Below are 17,085 nucleotides of genomic sequence, written 5' to 3'. Positions count from 1 at the left end.
GAAGCACATAGAGAAGTATCCAAGTAACACTTTGCTACAATATAAAACAAACTATTATAAATAAAGAAAATATATAAACTAAATATATACACTACCCGTCAAACGTTTTAGAACACCCCAATTTTTCCAGTGTTTTTGTCACGGTTTGCGAGCCGTGTGTAAATTATTAAAGGACCCTTTATGCAGGCAGCTCAAATGCAAGTGAGTTTATTCATCACATGGTGATACAAACAGAAATGGCGAAGGTGAGCATGGAAACTAAGCAAAAACCTAAAAACTAATAGTACACGAATATGAAGAAGTACACGAAGGGAAGACGAAAACACGGAACACAAGGGGTGGGAGCAAAGCACCACAACACATCACTATATAGACAGTTACACAGAGGGAGACACAGAAGGCAACAACACAGGGCGGAACAAATGGACAGAGAAGACTAAACACAGAACAGAGCGCACAGAGAAACAAGGGGGGCAGGGAATCAAAACCTAGGAAGCATAGAATAACTCACAAACGACATAATACAAAAATCACAAAGAACTGAAACCACTAGATCAGGAGACCCAGGACCCTGACAGATACACAGACAAACCAGCAACTAACAGAGGCAAACACAACTCTTAAATACACAGAGGGATAACTAGGGAATGAGACACAGAAGGAGGACACAGCTGGGAGTGATTGACAAGACGAGACAGAGGAAACGCAAACTAAACACACTGACATGAGACACGGACCTTCACAACAAAGCAGGAAATACAAAGACTGAACTTAGAGGTACAGCAAAACACAGAACCAAAACGTAAGAATAAACAAAGATACATCATGAAATCAAAGATTAACAATACAAAACAGAAAACACTGAGTCACAGACCCAGGATCGTGACAGTTTTATTGAAAATATCCTTTTTATTTCTCATTGCGCTCTGAAATGAAAGCATAGTACAAATAAGCAGTTGGAGTTAAAAATAAATCATGAAACACATTTATAGACCAAAGTTTATTCTAAACGTTTGACTGAACACACCCGTGGCTTCTGTCTACAATAGAAATCAAATATTCTCCCATATCTGTTGCAGATGTTCCCGTAAACGTGGACCTTGTAATAATAATAATAATAATAACTTTATTTATAAAGCGCTTTCAAACAAAGTGCTGTACAACTAAAGAGATAAATAAAATAAAAGCGATACATAGCAATACAGGTAAAAGACACAATACAAGTTAAAAACAATAAAAATGTAAAAACTAAAAGCCATAGAATTAAGACATGTAGGATTGGGTGAACAAATGTGTCTTCAACTTGGTTTTAAAAACCTCCACAGAGCAGCCTGCCGAATATCTTGTGGGAGGTTGTTCCACAGAAACGGGGCATGAAAAGAAAAAGCTCTCCAATTGTCTTTTTTCTGGCTCTAAGAACTTTTAGAAGACCAGAGTCCTGAGATCGGAGAGCACGAGATGGAACATAAAGGTGTAAAAGGTCGGAGAGGTATGAAGGTGCCAATCCGTTTAAAGCCTTGTAGGTGAGCAGCAGGACCTTAAAATCTGCTCGAACCTGACAAGGTAGCCAGTGAAGAGATCTCAGAACAGGGGTAATGTGCTCAAATTTCCCAGTTCTTGTTAAAATGCGAGCAGCTGCATTTTGCACCAACGCCAGAATCTCAGGTTAAACCTCACAAAACTTTAACAACCACCAAACAGCTGAAACAGTAAATGAGAGCAGGAACACGGATTCTGCACAAAGACGTAAACACAAAGCTCAGAGCCGCCGACACATCAGAATCAGTGAGATGTCGCCTTTCTCACCCGATGGCACGGACACGGTCGGGGCTGAAAGCCGACAGCTCGCTGATTCTGATGTTTCGGCGGCTCCGAGCTTTGTGTTTACGTCCTTTTTACGCTGATTCTAAAGCTGTTAGTTTTATCTCTCTCCAAACAATATTGACTGAACCAGCAGCAAAAGAAGATCCAAACTACGCTTCACATAAACATCGTCATGAACTCACTCTGACTTTTGCTGTTTTGCTTCCACCAGGATAAAATCACACGTCATGCACAGCTCGCTCTCTCTCTCTCTCTCACACACAGTTTCCTGTCTAAAAATCTGTTTTCTGCATTATTCGCTTGCTTGTTACGCACAAGTCTACCGTTGTTTACAGCGCTGTCGGCCGCTGTTTTTTTCCTTTTACTTACTTCCGAAAAGAAAACCTAATTTCTGCCGTTCAACAGGCTTCTGAACAAATTTAAACTTTTTAAAATTATGCAAATTGCAAAACGCTGTGTCTGTCATAAAACCGCTGTAACTTCAGAGGTAATGTTCATATGTCGATTAATGGTTTTCTTTCGTTTTTGATCTACTGTAGAATATTTTTATAAAACCACCTTCATGTTTTTCTGTTTTATCTTCAGCTACTTTGACACAAAGGCCTCTGCTGTGATGCTCACACCTTTGATAAAGTCTTGCGAGTGTCAGCTTCCTTTTTATAGATACAAAAATATGTAAATGTACTGATCTGAATTATAATATTTCTGACTGTCTGAGGCAAAATTTCCCAGATTCAAATCGAATTGAATCGAATCGTGGATCGAATTGATTCAGGACCTTGTGAATCGGAATCAAATCGATTCTAGAATTCAGTGACGATACCCTGCCCTATTTGCGACCATGTCAACATCCAGTCCAGGCTTTTTCAAGATTGGTACTACCACAGCTGATTTAAAACATTCAGGAAAGACTCAATGAAGTATTTAAAAGAAACAGGTTGTAGGGTCCTAATGCTGACCACAGTTCCTTTATAGCCCAGGCTGGTAGAGGATCCAAAGAACAGGTTGTACATCGAGCTGCTTTTACAACCTTACTTAATCCAGAAAGGGAAATAGAGATGGACCGATGCGATATTACGTATCGGTCCATCTCTATTTCTATTAATTTACGTCAGTATCGATACTGATTTTGTATGTATTTTGAAGGATTTGAACCAAAGGCAAAAAATACCATGAGCAAAAAATGGCAGTCATGATTATAAAATAGGGAGGTTTCTTTTTTTTTAACATAGATTAAACTCGTTAAATAAAACAACAAGTTTATGAGCTTTCTTGTTATTCACAAGTTTCAGCGATTTAGCCCAGAGTCTAAAGTCATTCAGCCATCTGTTTATACATGGTTTAGCTTTAAAGTATCTGCATTTGTGAAGAAAAAATTTTCCCATTAACAAAATCGTCCTAATCAACAGGTCAAAATCTGCATTCTCAGCAAGTATTCCAAATTTTATTACTGTCACCGTCAAATGTGGTAACTGAATTCTCCTGGACTGTAGCCAGCTCCACATGTCAGTCCAGAAGGAGTGCACTGATTCACAGTAGAAAAACAAGTGATCCAGACTTTCAATATCATTTTCACAAAATGTGCAGGCGTTCACATCTAAGTTAAATTTCCGTCTTAAGAATTCATTGGTTGGATAAACCTCATTAATGATTTTAAAGTGAACCTCTTTTACTTTAGGGGAAAGAGGAAGTGAAATATACTTTTTTCTTATCGCCTTAACCTCCATGGTCTCAAATTCTTTAAGGATATAATTTCTTTTAACCGGATTAGGGCAAATGTCGTTGATCAAAATATTCCTGATCACTTTGTTTGTAAACCTGCTGTCACCAAATTCAGCTCCAGCTATGCAGAGCTGCCTCAGTCCAGGAGAAATTTTAGAGTGCACAATATCTTCTTTTATCATTGATCTCAAAGGGACTGGAATGGCTTTCACTAGGGATTTATATCTGTTAGCAGTACATCTTACATCAAATTTCTCACAAAACGTCTCATGTTTTAATAAGACCCCATTATCATCCGTAAAATGAGCTACAGCCCAAATCCCTTTAGATCTCCATTCATCCATGTACACAGATTTCCTACACAAACGGATATACCTGTTGTTCCATATAGGGGTATTGTGAGGAGTAAAGTTATGTTTGTAGATTAATTTCCAGTAGAGAAGGACCTGCTGATGGAAAGCTGAGAGTTTAACAGGTAACGAACTGCAATCAAAGTCACAACGTAACAAAAAGTCTATTCCACCCATTTTGCCAAAAATCACACTGGGAATAATGTTCCAAAAGGAATTTTTGTTCCTAATGAAAGATCTTAACCATTTCAGTTTTAGTACACCATTCATAACATCAAAGTCAATGGCATTAGCCCCACCCTCTTCATAATTCTTAATCATATCATTTTTCTTTATATAATGACATTTGTTCCTCCATATGAACCTAAAATTAAGATTATTTATAGATTTAATTAGTTTTGGAGATATGGGCAGAGAAAAGGCTGGATAGATTAGTCTGGACAGACTGTCCATTTTGGTTAGCAAGATTCTCCCAAACAGAGTTATGTCCCTTTGCAGCCACCTGTTTAAAATTGACTTACACTTTTCTATATTGGTACAGATATTCTTATTTTCTGTTGATGTCTTATCCTTGCAAATTACAATGCCCAGATACTTCACCTCTTTTTTGATCTGTATATTATCTATTGCTTGCAGGGGACACTCATGCAGAGCTAGAATTTCTTATTCATTAATATTCAGCTGTAGGCCAGAAGCTTTGGAGAAGTGGTTGATCACCTGCAAGGCTAAAGGAATCTGGTCCTCATTTTTTAAAAACAGGGTGGTATCATCTGCGAGCTGACTGATTATTATCTGTTCACCCATCACAGTTAACCCCTCAATGTGACTGTTTTTAATCAAAATAGACAACAGCTCAGCAACCATGATGAACAGAAGTGGTGAGCTGCTACATCCCTGCCTTATCCCTCTATTAACCTCAAACCTTGAACATGTACCATGTTCTAGCAAAACAGAGCTGTTAATGTCATTATATAGCATCTCTATAACATTGATAAATTCCTGTCCAAAACCAAAAGACTGCAGAGTTTTTAATATGAACGTATGTTCAACTGAGTCAAATGCTTTGTAAAAATCCAAGAACAGGATGTATCCTCTCTCTTGTGTCACGATGAGTTGTGTGGCTGTCAGTGGCTGGACCCACGTGCAGGACTCGGAGACAAAACATTAACTTAAACGACAGCTTTATTTGCTGGTGAGTCACCCTTGGCGATACATAACCAACAATTTAAACTAACTAGACTGGAGATGCTGAAGGTAGACGACAACGAATACACACACAACAAACGTGGAGGACGCAACAACTGGCAGAGAAAAACACAGGGCTTAAATACATACTGAGGTGATTAGGGAATGTGAAACAGGAGGAGAACACAGCTGGGACTCATCAGACATGACAAGACAAGGGGCGGCAAAACTCAACACATTGACATAGTACACAGACTTTCAAGGTAAAACAGGAAACTGAACAGACGTGGACTAAACTAGGGGATACAGTGACAGAACAAGAGACACACTGACAGAGATGACTGTATACTAACAGAAGTAACACAGAACCACGACCTAAGAAGGAGAACACAAGAAATGCCAAGGACCTAGGGAGTTAGGAATACTAGCGACAAAAATCAAACCCAAGAGAATCAAAACACATCATGAAATCAAAGATAACTAATACAAACAGAAAAACACTGAGTCCACAGACTCAGGACCGTGACATCTTGGATTATTTCACTGTACTCAAGGAGGTCCAAAACCAGCCCAATATTGTTATGAATTAGTCTTCCTTTCAAAAAACCTGATTGTGTTTCACTGATAATGTTTGAGATGCCTTTCTTTAGCCTCTCAGCTACAGCTCCAGACAGGATCTTATAGTCAGTGTTTAAGGTGATGGGTCTTAAATTGTCTAAAATTCTTTTATCCTTACCCGATTTAGGGATCAGGGTTATCAGCGCTTGTTTCATGCTCGGCATCAGTTCTTTTTTTCTCTATCGATTCCTTTAATGCATCAAACAATAAAGTTCTTAGGTCCTTCCAGAAGAATTGATAAAAATTAGTAGTGAGTCCATCTGTCCCTGGGGACTTGTTTAATGCCATTTTCATGACCACCAAATCCAGTTCCTCAATTTGGCGGCCGCTACTAAGTTTTAAAATTACTCATACTAATCTTTCTGGGTCACAAAATAAACTTTTAACATATTTTCAGGCGAGAAAGTAGCTGTGTAAACATCAAATATCTGCTCGGTTTATCAAGATACCGCATATTTGCAAAAGTGCTTCGACGTTTTCGGAGACGTCTGCTACCCACCAGCACTATAGCCAGCCAGGAGCTCGAGGGTCACTGAAGCCGCCGAGAACGGCACAACTCCCGGCACATCATTTTCAGATCACCGCGGACTTTCGCTACTCAGGTTAAACGTGATATATAAGTCCAGGGCCGTGCAGAGACGTTTAAAGGGGCGGGTGCTCAAAGTTAAAAAGGGGCACATTGAACCAGGCTGAATAACAACAACACACATTCATCAACAATCTAATATGGAAAGGGCAGGGCTGTGTTGATCTGAGACTCTAGACATTAAAAAGTCCACAGGAGAGATGGTAGCTGATTAAACAAGTGTCATGAGATAATAACAAAATGCAAAGATTGGTGACAGCGCTTGGAACCATAAGGCAACGAAAAACTGTGAGAAACAAATTAGGCTCTGCCTGTGAATCACTCTTTGCTTCTCTTCTTCCTTCCATCCCATCATTTCATATATCACTCTCCACTTGCTGTCTATCTGAGAACAAGGCACAACTTGCTATTGCAATAAACTATAATCTAATTATCCACACCTAACAACTCTTGCACTTAATCTATAATAAAATGATGAGAGAAAAATGTTATAGCCCTGCCTTTAGTAGCCTCACACAGCTCCTACTGTTTCCTCCTCATGTCCTTACCAGCCATGTCTGCACAATGTTATATCATGAGTAATAATTTTTTTAAATCCAGCTAAATAAAACACACACATGCACACACAGTGACATTTTAGACCTTCTTCAGAATACTGTATATACTATGGGCATCATGGTGCTGATCCAGAATCCTTACATTATTATTTATTACTAGAGCTACAATAATAAAGCAATGAGGAGGGGGAAGTAATAAATATGAAATAATGTATTTATGATGATTGCATTTGTTTCACTATCCACTCTGTGCAGGGCAAAGCTTATTACATTTTTAAACTGTAGAGATACAATCATTTTGCTGCTGTAAAATCCAAATTTTGTCTTATTAAATATATAAATCTAATATAATCTGCTTCTTAATGTATGTTCTTTAAAATACAGCGTGTGTTTTTTAATATATTATAATTATAATTATTATTATGTGGACATGCATATTAGATCGTTTTTTAGTGAAATATAATCCCCTCAGAAGGGCAGGAAATGCTCTGTAACTTACTTTAAAACTAAATATGTTCACTAAAACGGTGACAGAGCTACAGACCTATGACAGCCTTACACAGGTAGCCAGCAGCTGTGACCAGCACTACTTGTGCAGTTAATAAAAGGACAGGTAATGTTTGTCGCGCTGTTGCACACACAGCACGCTCGTTTGTTTCAGTTCGTCAGTTGCAACAAGACAACTTACCAACGTGTACGTAATAAGCTAATACTCCTGTGTGCTATACACTACAGTGTACGCTGTACACCTACTTACTGGGTTTGTCGCATCAGTCTGTGTCTCTGAGTTAACTTGTGTTTCTCCTACAGCTCCGGACCGCAAAAGATGCGCGTGCTCTTTGTGAGCTCGTTCCCGGCTCGTAACCAGCGCGTTCTGCCGTCGAGGGCGATCATTGGTTAAATGTGATCATGTGACTGATGCAAGCCAGATCCTTTTATTTAGCAAAACTATGATTAATAGTTAAATATTATTGTTGAGGGGCACAGACAGGACTCCGCACGCACACACACATAAAATAAATAAATAAATAAATAAATAAAAAAAATTTAAAAGTTGCCTCAACAAAAGGGCACTTTGGGCACTCATCAGGAAAGGGGCGGGTGCTCAAGCCCCTCTAGCCCCCCCCCCCTCTGCACGTCCCTGCTCTTGAGTGAGCAGTGATGATTGAGCAGTCCGTTTTATTTTGCAGATTCAAGCTGCTCTTCAAAATTTTCACCACCAGATGTCACCGGAGAGGACTGTGTTGAAAAGCTTCGAGTAATGAACAGTTTTTCAATACAAGCTTCAGTGCTTCGGAAAGCTTCATTTGGCCCTCACTACTTCCAGCATATCCAACCTTCTGAGGACCCAGCCCACGTACACCGCGAAGGCCGGGTCCTCGGGAGGATGCAGCCGATGAATTTGGACGTTTAGTTTTAAAGACGTCGTGATAAGGGCGGGTCTTACTGTGAACCTGCGCGCTCATTGGCTAATAACTTGAGATTGACAAGTCGTTATCCAATGAGCGCGCGGCTTCTCCCAACATAAAGTAGTTTCCTTTGAAAAACCAAAGTCTGATTATTTTTGCCTCCACTGACGGAGCCTGTTGTTCCCGCCACAGAGACACAGTAATGTCAGAGCGGTGTTAACACTCAGCTGCCTCAGCACAGCTCTCACTCTCCTCCTGCTCTCTCAGCTAAACTCACTTCCTCTCTACTTACAAGAAACCAGCGCTCAGAGGAGCCGACCGGCCTCACGTTTCACCCACAGACACGAATAGCGTGGAATTATTTTATGTCATAAGAAGAAACATATTCATGTTAACACTCGCCTGCCTCAGCTCCACCTTCCTCCTCCTGCTGCTCTGAACGGAGAATCAACACTTTCACTTTCACTGCTCCTCCCTAAACACAGAGGATGCTGGGACTTGTAGTTTTTACCTTGTGTGATATGTCTGTGAAGGTTCTCAGTCATCCAGGTCATCGTAGTCAAAGGAGCTTGCAATGAAAAGCGTCTGGACTTCGCATGACAAGGTGGGGCCAGGTTTCACAATGAACTCACCCGAAACTCTGGCTGATTGGGTCCCACACCCAATTTCACACCTTGGCTCAGGTGATTAGAGGATCATCAGGGGGTCCTTTTGTCCCTCTGTGGGGGGATACTCCCACTAGGGTTATATCTGGGACTCTCCACCATTTGACCTTAGAACTGAAGAAGCTTTTCGGATGAGAGGTGAAACGTCTTCAAGCAACTTAAAGAAGTCCAGACGCTTTTCTTTGCAAGCTCCTTTGACTACCTTGTGTGATATTTATGGCTGTGACACTAAATCACAGCATGAAAACTTCCTGCAAACATGTCACAGGCGATAAACGTTTCACATTAAAGGTGAATTTATTTTTCTGTCTCATGTTCAATAAACAGTGAGCTGGGAAAACTGAAGAACAGACTTCAGACGTTCCCTGCAGAGTTTCTGCTGCTCGGTCGTCTACATGTTGCTGAGACTGAGCTGATGATGAAGCTGTGATGGGTTTATGGCACGTTTGGTTCTGGAGAAGAGTTTTACTGCCGGTGCAGGTGAAATGATCAGAGGTTACAGCCTCTGGTTAAAGTGGAGGCAGCGATCAGGACGGCTGAGCAGCAGAGGTCTCGAGGGTCCTAAAGTGTAAAAGCATCAGTGTTAGTAACACAAAGATCACAGAATGGGATCATCCACACAACACTAACATCTAAATCCACGGCAGGAACTCTTCCAGTGTCCTGAAAAATCTGTGTGCACGATGCTGAGATTAAAATCTGTCTGCTCATCTTAATGCAATATTTACTAAAGTCTGGTAGAAGTTTTACTGATTTCCAGTCCACTTAGCAGACGTGTGGATAGGTGGTGGGTTGTAGAGCAGACTGAAAGCTTTAAGTTCATCCTCTGATTAAAAACTCAGACCCACAGATACAGGAAGTATAACCCTGGTGTAAGAAAGGAAACAGCAACACGGCAGCCATCTTTTTCCTCCCATGCTGACCAGTGTCCCAGCAGAAGCTGGGGTTTGTTAGATCCTGTTCGATCCAGAGGAAACAGGCTAAAAGAGTCGATCAGGGGGGATCATGGTTTTATTATGTGCTCGTTATGATTGAAGCTCTGGTTGTGTGTTAGAGACAGAACCTGCAGATTCCTCCACTCTGCCTCCTCTTCTGCAGGAATCAGCCTCTTGGCTGGTTTTATTCACCAACGTGAATAAAATCATCAAACTAATCCAAGTTCATTGTGAAATGCCTGAAAATGGAGGAATAAATCTGTCAGTTACCGTATAAAGTTTGAGTTTGTCAGTGTTTTACACGGAGACGGTCGTCAGATGTTGAATGTTTAGCATGAATGTTCCACATCTGGAGAAACCTTCAAGATTAAAGCCAGTGAAAAGTTTCTGCAGCAGCCGCACTTCCTGCAAATCTGTTCTTTCAAAATAAAGTGAAAAGTCTAAAATTATATTCACGACAGGTTTAAAGGTGAAGGTGGTCACATGGTTTTAGTGGAATGCCTACGTGGGCGCGTCTGAGTGATTTTGATTCAGATTCGTGCAGCGTGGAGCAGTAAACACTTGTTTTTGTTCATCTGGACTCATGAATGATTCCAGTTAGCACATTTCCAGCCAATGAAACGTAACTACAGATGAAGACAAACACATTTAAGCTGCCTGACTCTCGAGTGTGGGTGCGTGTTCCCATTTTCAGTCTGTTTTAGTTTTCAGTTTAGAGGAACGCTGCAAACTCACAAAAACTTCTTTCTTGTGAGGTTTTGTTGTCAGACTGATAAAAGCAGCAGCAGCTGGTGTTTGATGAGCAGACGTGTGTTTCCTGTTCTGTAATAATCAGCTTGTTACCATCACATAATGAACTCAGCCGTGACCAATGAGGCCGTCCTTGTGCGGTTCTCTGGCGCTGATTCTGACTGTGACCTTCACCTCTGCAGGGTCGCCTCTGCTCGTGGCTCAGCTCGTGTTTGTCAGGCTGACAAAATCAAAGCTTCTTCATTTCTGTGGCTGAAGAGGAGTCTGCTCTTCTTCACCAACAGGAAGTGAAACATTTCTCACTGATTCTGAAATCTTCACTTGTTTCACAAATTCACAGTAACACACACACACGGTTGTGTTTTCATATCCTTGTGGGGACATCTATTTGACATCATGCTCTCCTCAGCCTTTTACTCTAACCATTAAGACTGAATGCCTAACCCTGACCTGACTGTCCCTGACACTAAAACCACATTCTGAGTCTCAAAAATGTCTTCAAACTTGTGGGGATGGGCATTTTGGTCCCCACAAAGACATGTAAACATGCACACACACAGGTATTAATGACCTCACAGGTTCATGTTTGGGGCTTTTAGCATCTTTGTGTGTCGCTCAGATTTAATTCACTCTTGTTTTGAGGTTTTGTGCCTTTTTGTTTCATTCTTTGTGCGTTTATTTTCTCTTTAAGCCTTTCAGGACTCGTGCTGTTGGCTTTTTCCTGGTGTGTTATTAGTATTTTTCATTTCTAAACTTATTGTAAAAGAAGGACCGATGGAACATTTATGTGAAAATAAACATGATCATTTAATGTTTTTGTCAATCACAGTGTTGGGACTAACGCGTTATTAAGTAACGTGTTACAGTAACTACGTTATTATTGTGGTAACGAGCACGGTAACTAGTTATTATGCTAAAATCAGGAACGCGTTAGTCGTTACTGGGATTTAGATAGGCTCGTTATTCGTTACTTCGTGTGGTGGCTGTCGCGGAGCTTCCACAGATTCAGTAACATTAGCAAGTGGTGGAGGCCAACAGGTGGAGGAGGGAAAGGGGAGGCAGGAGGAGAAGAGACCCGAGGCGGCCGCCGGTCCAAGTGTGAACTGAACTTCAGGTAAGAAGTTATGACCTGCAGTCTCTCTGGGTCAGATATAAACCAAGTTTAGGTGGAGTTTATTTTTGTTATTCTGACTTTTTCCGTACTGCGTGCTAGCTAGCATGACAGAGTTTCTATACAGCTGGGTGGGTGCTATGAAGTTAATGATGTTGAACTTTATTTTGTTCATAAGTTATTAGAATTGCCAACCGTCTCATCTGGTATTCAGAGAAAATATTACGCATTTCTTATTGAGGGAAAAGGAACAGTTAGTCCCGTAATTCAGCTACAATGAAAAAGGCACAAAGCTGGATTTATTCTGTGTCTTTGCTGCACAGCTGCCTCTTCTTCTCTCATTCTCTCCCCCTCCCTCTCCCGTTTCTACTTCAATCATGAAAACTGATCAATGATCAGCTGATCGTCTCTCTTGTTTGTTTATCGCCCACTTTGCATCAGAAAGAGGAAACCAGCGGAGTTCACGTTAAACAACAGCAGCACGTTTAAGCTTGATCAGCTGTTGTTAGAATTTATTTCATATTAATTTCTAGTATCAGCTGATGTTTGCTGGAGCCACAGCTGCAAAAAAGCTGCTGGTCATGATGTCGTTTTGGTTATGTGATGAGAGGGAAACATGAAGATGAAACCAGGAGATGTCCTTACTGAATCATCAGAGCTGAACAGTGATGGAGAAACAGGTTTACCTTTTAGGTGACATGAATGAGTTGAAGGGAAGTTATGAACTGTTTCTGAGAGACAAATAACACCAGCATCCTTTTTTAGGTAGCTGACAGCTGGTAACTGTGCAGGGGCGGGTCTAGCAAAGTTTTGCCAGGGGGGCCAGGTAGGGCATTAACAGGGAAAGGGGGGCACAAGGAAATACTTTTCTTTCTTATTCTCGTTTAAAATGTCTCGCTTTTAAAAAATCATTATCTGAATCTTACAACAAACGATTGATAGATTGATGCATATACACCATCAAGACAGTGAGCATCACTGTCACAACAGCGTTTGTTTTCATTCAAAGGCTTTAGGATTTTTGCTATAATGGTGGGCCGGTCTCTAGTCAAAATGCCCAGGCTGATTTTTTTGTCCCAGTCCAGCCCTGTATGCAGCTCATCTGCAGTCTGGTGTTACCAACATCTTCCTACTCAGAAGGCAGAATTTCCGAGTTCTGAGTACAATCGACAGCACCACGACTGCAGTTCTTGTGTTGGATGTAAAAGGCGCACATGATGCTGTGACGTAGGCTAGAATCATGGTGGCGGTCAACGGCGGTCCAGGCGTGGGATTTCTCTCGTGGAAATATGCACATTATCTTTTCCTTTCTATTGGTAGGTGGCACAGTGCACTTGTGGCAGGTAAGCAAGCTAGAAGACTGGCAAAGTTATGGAAGCAACACATTAACAAGAGAATTCTGAGTAAAACCAAAGTTACTTTCCCTAGTAACTAGTTACTTTGAAAGTAACGAGTAACTTGAAGTAACTGAGTTACTTTTGATAGAAGTAACTAGTAATGTAACTAAGTTACTCATTTAAAGTAACTTACCCAACACTGGTCAATCATTAAAAATAAATCCTGGTCTTTCATTTTGCTGCTGCATTGTTCACAGAAACACATATTTTCCTGTTTCTTTCTGTTTGTGTGTTTCTGCTTTTGCCTGTTTAGAGCTGCTGAGCAGGAAAACCCAGACGAACAAAAACCTCTTTTAAGTAAATGTTTGAGTCACTTTGGGTCTGAAATGTAAAAATCTGCAGACTGAAACAGATTTGAAGGCATCACAGGAACAGCCTCACATTCAAAACATGAAAGAGAGGACTTTTATTTTGAAACACTCAGGAAATGACAGAGGGAAAGTTTTTTAATTAAAACAAATTATTAGTTTATACAACCACCAAAACTGTGATGATCCTCCTTCTCCCTAAGATGGCAAACTGAAACACAAGTTTCCTTGTGGCTCAGGAAACTAACCACTCCAACTTGGTGACTTTTGGAGATTTAATTTCCTGGATGATTGAGAATGCATCAAGACGAACACAAAAGGAAGTTCACCGCTTTTAGCAGCTCCCCCCCAGACAAACAAAGAGGCAGTTGGCAGTTAGAAATCAGCAATCATTCACACACCCCCACTCCCCTCCAGAATTCTCAGGTAACAACCTAATTTACATATGAATGACTAGCCAATTTAGCTTCCACTTGGCTGAAGCTAAAGCCTAGCTAAAAGCCTACCAGCCATTTGGCAACTCAGCCCATCACACGTCCACGTCTCTCCTTGTTTCGTCTTTTATTATGAAAGGGTTGTGTTTCCATGTTCAGTGTGTTTCATGTTGCTTCCCCTGTGGTGTCAGGTTCATTTGTGTCAGCTGTGTTTCCACTTCCCTCCTTTCTCTTCTGTGTATTTAAGTCCGCTGTCTTCCTCTGGGCAGTGTTGGTGCGTTTTCCTCCGTTCACGTTATTCCGGGTTTCAGGTTATCTCCTGATTCTGTTTAGGTCCATGTTCATGTTCATGTTTTTTCATCAGAGTTTCTCGCATGCACCTCCTCGGATTCATGTTCATGTTTTTCTTGTCATAGTTGTCATAGTCATACCGAGTTATTCCCAGGATAGGTTTTAGTTTTAGTTTCCGCCCCTGTTTGCTGGGCCTTGTTTTGTGTTCGTGTCTTTCAACCTAATAAATGGTTTTTTTTGTTTGTTTGTTTTTTTTTTTCTTTTTTTTCTTTTTTTTTTGGCCTGTCCCGTTTGGCTCTTTTGCCATCAGAATTGTTGTCTAAAGGCAAAGAAAGATGCCCAATGGATTTACTTTACCAAACTGACCATCCCAGCCTTGCCGTAATGGTCCATTTGATTCACCTTTTATTGTTTATTTTATTTTCACTTACTGAATACGGGACAGACTTGACTGGGGGAAAGAAGGGGAGAAAGAAAGAGGGAAAGAGAAACAGCTGAGAAGAGGGACGGGGGAGAAGGGCAAAAGACAAAAACCAACAGAACGGGCAGAGAAAAAAAATGCATATATCAATCACCTGGATCACCTGCTGAGAAAGAAAAAAGAAAGCAAGCAGAAGAGAACAAGAGTAATAGAATAAACAGCATCACAATGATATATGGGAATATGGCAGTAAATACTAAATATTAAACATTATTGTGCAGCACATAAGATCAACAGAACACAGTGTGCTTTGAGGTAGGAGCCAAAAAGGGTGTAGTTTGTGGGTGTGATCACCCGTGTGTACACCTGTGAGCATGGACGCGCTTGTTTTTAAAAGGTTCCTTCATGTAATGATCTGCTAGAGGGTGTGGGGGGGCCACAGCCCCGTCCTCCAGGGCGTGAAGCAGGTGTGGAGGAGATCAAAACTCCAGACATCCAGAGGCCCCCAGAACACAAGAGACCAAGGAAGACCAACAGAGGGGCAGCCGCGCCACTGTCCCAGAAAGAGCTGAGGAGAGTCCCAGATGAGGGCTCACTCAGCAGCCGCGGAGCAGAAGCCAGGGGGAGTTGCAGTGACGCGCCCGTGAGCTCCGCCGGCAGCCAGCTGCGCCTGAGTGACCGAGCCCCAGGCCGAGAGGCCGGGGGCACCCCACCTCCGAAGTGGCCCGAGCGAGCCCCAGGCTCCAGGCCCCGATAAGCGGCCGCCAAGGAGTGAGCCGGTGTGTACCTGGACGCCCATCCCCGGACACAAAGAACCACCAACGCACCGATGTCTGAGGGGGTCCGCCACTGGCAGGGGAAGTGGTGGTAGGGGGAGATAGGCCTCCAAACCTTGGAGGGCCTGAGATGTCCCCAGAGAGGTGGCGCCTGACACCCAACCTGACATATAGACACAGACATACAGGCACACACAGATACAAACATCCATTCCCACCCTCATGCTCTCATATGCACTTACTCCACACTCAACCAACGTGGAGACAGACATAAAGAGACACTGTACACACGATCACACTCCCCAAGCGTACTCTACAAACTGGGTCTAGGTGCCCCCGCCCCTGGAGGGGGGAACTGCACCCAGACCCAGGTGGTGTTTCCCTTTTCCCTGCGGTGGGGGGAGGCAGACCGCCCCGACTCCGCAGCAGCAGGAAGGCTCCACACTCCAGACCGCAGTCGGACGGCCAACTCCTCCTCCTAGTCCTAGCCCCCCTGCTCCAGCAGGTCGCAGAGAACGGGGGTGAGAGAAGACTCCGAACCTCCCTCCACCCGCTCATTGTAATGTTGATGCATGTGTGTTCTAAGGTGCATTTAAAACCCAGGAGGGCATGGAGCTACCTGCCAGAGAGCAGCAGGTAAGCGCATGGTCCCTCCTGCTAGCCCTCAATGTCTACGTGTATTTAAAATTGAGAGGTGGGCAACGATGCCAGGGGTGGGGTGTACACCCTGATGGTACTTTGGACTCCGTGTATCGTGCCCACCCCCAAGATCCTATATGTATGTGTAATGAGAGTGTGAGTAATGTGAATGTCTAAGTTGTGGGATAAAATTGAGGCAGAGGCAGCCAGAAGGGGACAGAGGGGGGGGGGGGGGGGTAGCCTCCTCTGCACCCTGGTGACATACCCCTACTCCAAGGCCCTGCATGTGTGGGTGGTTGTGGTGGAGCGGGAAGAGGGAGGCAGCTGGAGATGGGGAGGGAAGGAAGGGAGGGGCAAGTGACTCCTCCCTGGGGCCAGCTCCCCCGCTGACCCCAGTAGGCACCCCCATACTCCGCGACCCGCCAGGGAAAGGGGGCCCAGGCCCATCCAGACCGGGCCCAGTGCAGCAGCGCCGCCCGGCCCCACAGAGCCCGGGACAGTCCACCCAACCCCACCACAGAGAAAACTGCACCCACCCCACCATCCACTCATCTTCCAGACTACATAAGACAATAAACACCCAGGCTGAGATCTTCCTCCACCTCTCCTGTATCTCCCCCTCCTGCAGAGGCAGCTCCTGAGGAGAGGAAAGCTCCTGCAAGATGTGACAATCTCCCCCACCAGTTGAAGAGCCCCCCAGGTGGCTCGACGCACCGGCGGCACCCTGCTCCAGGGCTGGGCCCCCATGCACCCACCCGCCCACAACCCCGGCAACACACCAACCAGGACCCAAGCCCCCGAGGCCCGGTCCGGGTCCCAGCCCAGAGACGGAGCGCCACCAGAACCTCACGCCCATCCCGGACCCACCCAGGGGCAGCCAGGCTACCAGGTCAGTAACCCACGTCCGTCAGCACAGACCCTCCCCTAGCCCCGCTGCACGCAGCCGCGAGGAAACAGTCACCTGAGAGCCAACAGAGCCCCTAACCGGACATGACCGCTACCCCGGGTTGAGCCCCCCAAGGAAGTTTTTGTTTTTTTGTTAAGATTCAGGTCCATCTCTCCCTTGTCTGCTTCCGGGTTCATATTGCAATCACATCAGCCACAGTG

At 43.3% G+C, this 17,085-nt stretch overlaps 1 protein-coding gene across 1 annotated transcript in view; it reads right to left on the bottom strand.

Moving 5' to 3' along the window:
- LOC146548152 (NACHT, LRR and PYD domains-containing protein 12-like) overlaps window positions 1–17,085 on the bottom strand; it is a 390,489-nt gene that overhangs the window by 96,434 nt on the left and 276,970 nt on the right. The window lies entirely within an intron of this gene.

The sequence above is a fragment of the Mchenga conophoros genome, linkage group LG23 (assembly GCF_057382185.1).
Source record: "Mchenga conophoros isolate Kocher_MC1m ecotype Shallow Benthic linkage group LG23, M_conophoros_male_GT1.1, whole genome shotgun sequence".
Taxonomy (NCBI): Eukaryota; Metazoa; Chordata; class Actinopteri; order Cichliformes; family Cichlidae; genus Mchenga; species Mchenga conophoros.
Note: the sequence above shows the minus strand (reverse complement) of the source record. Positions and strands in the feature narration are given on the sequence as shown.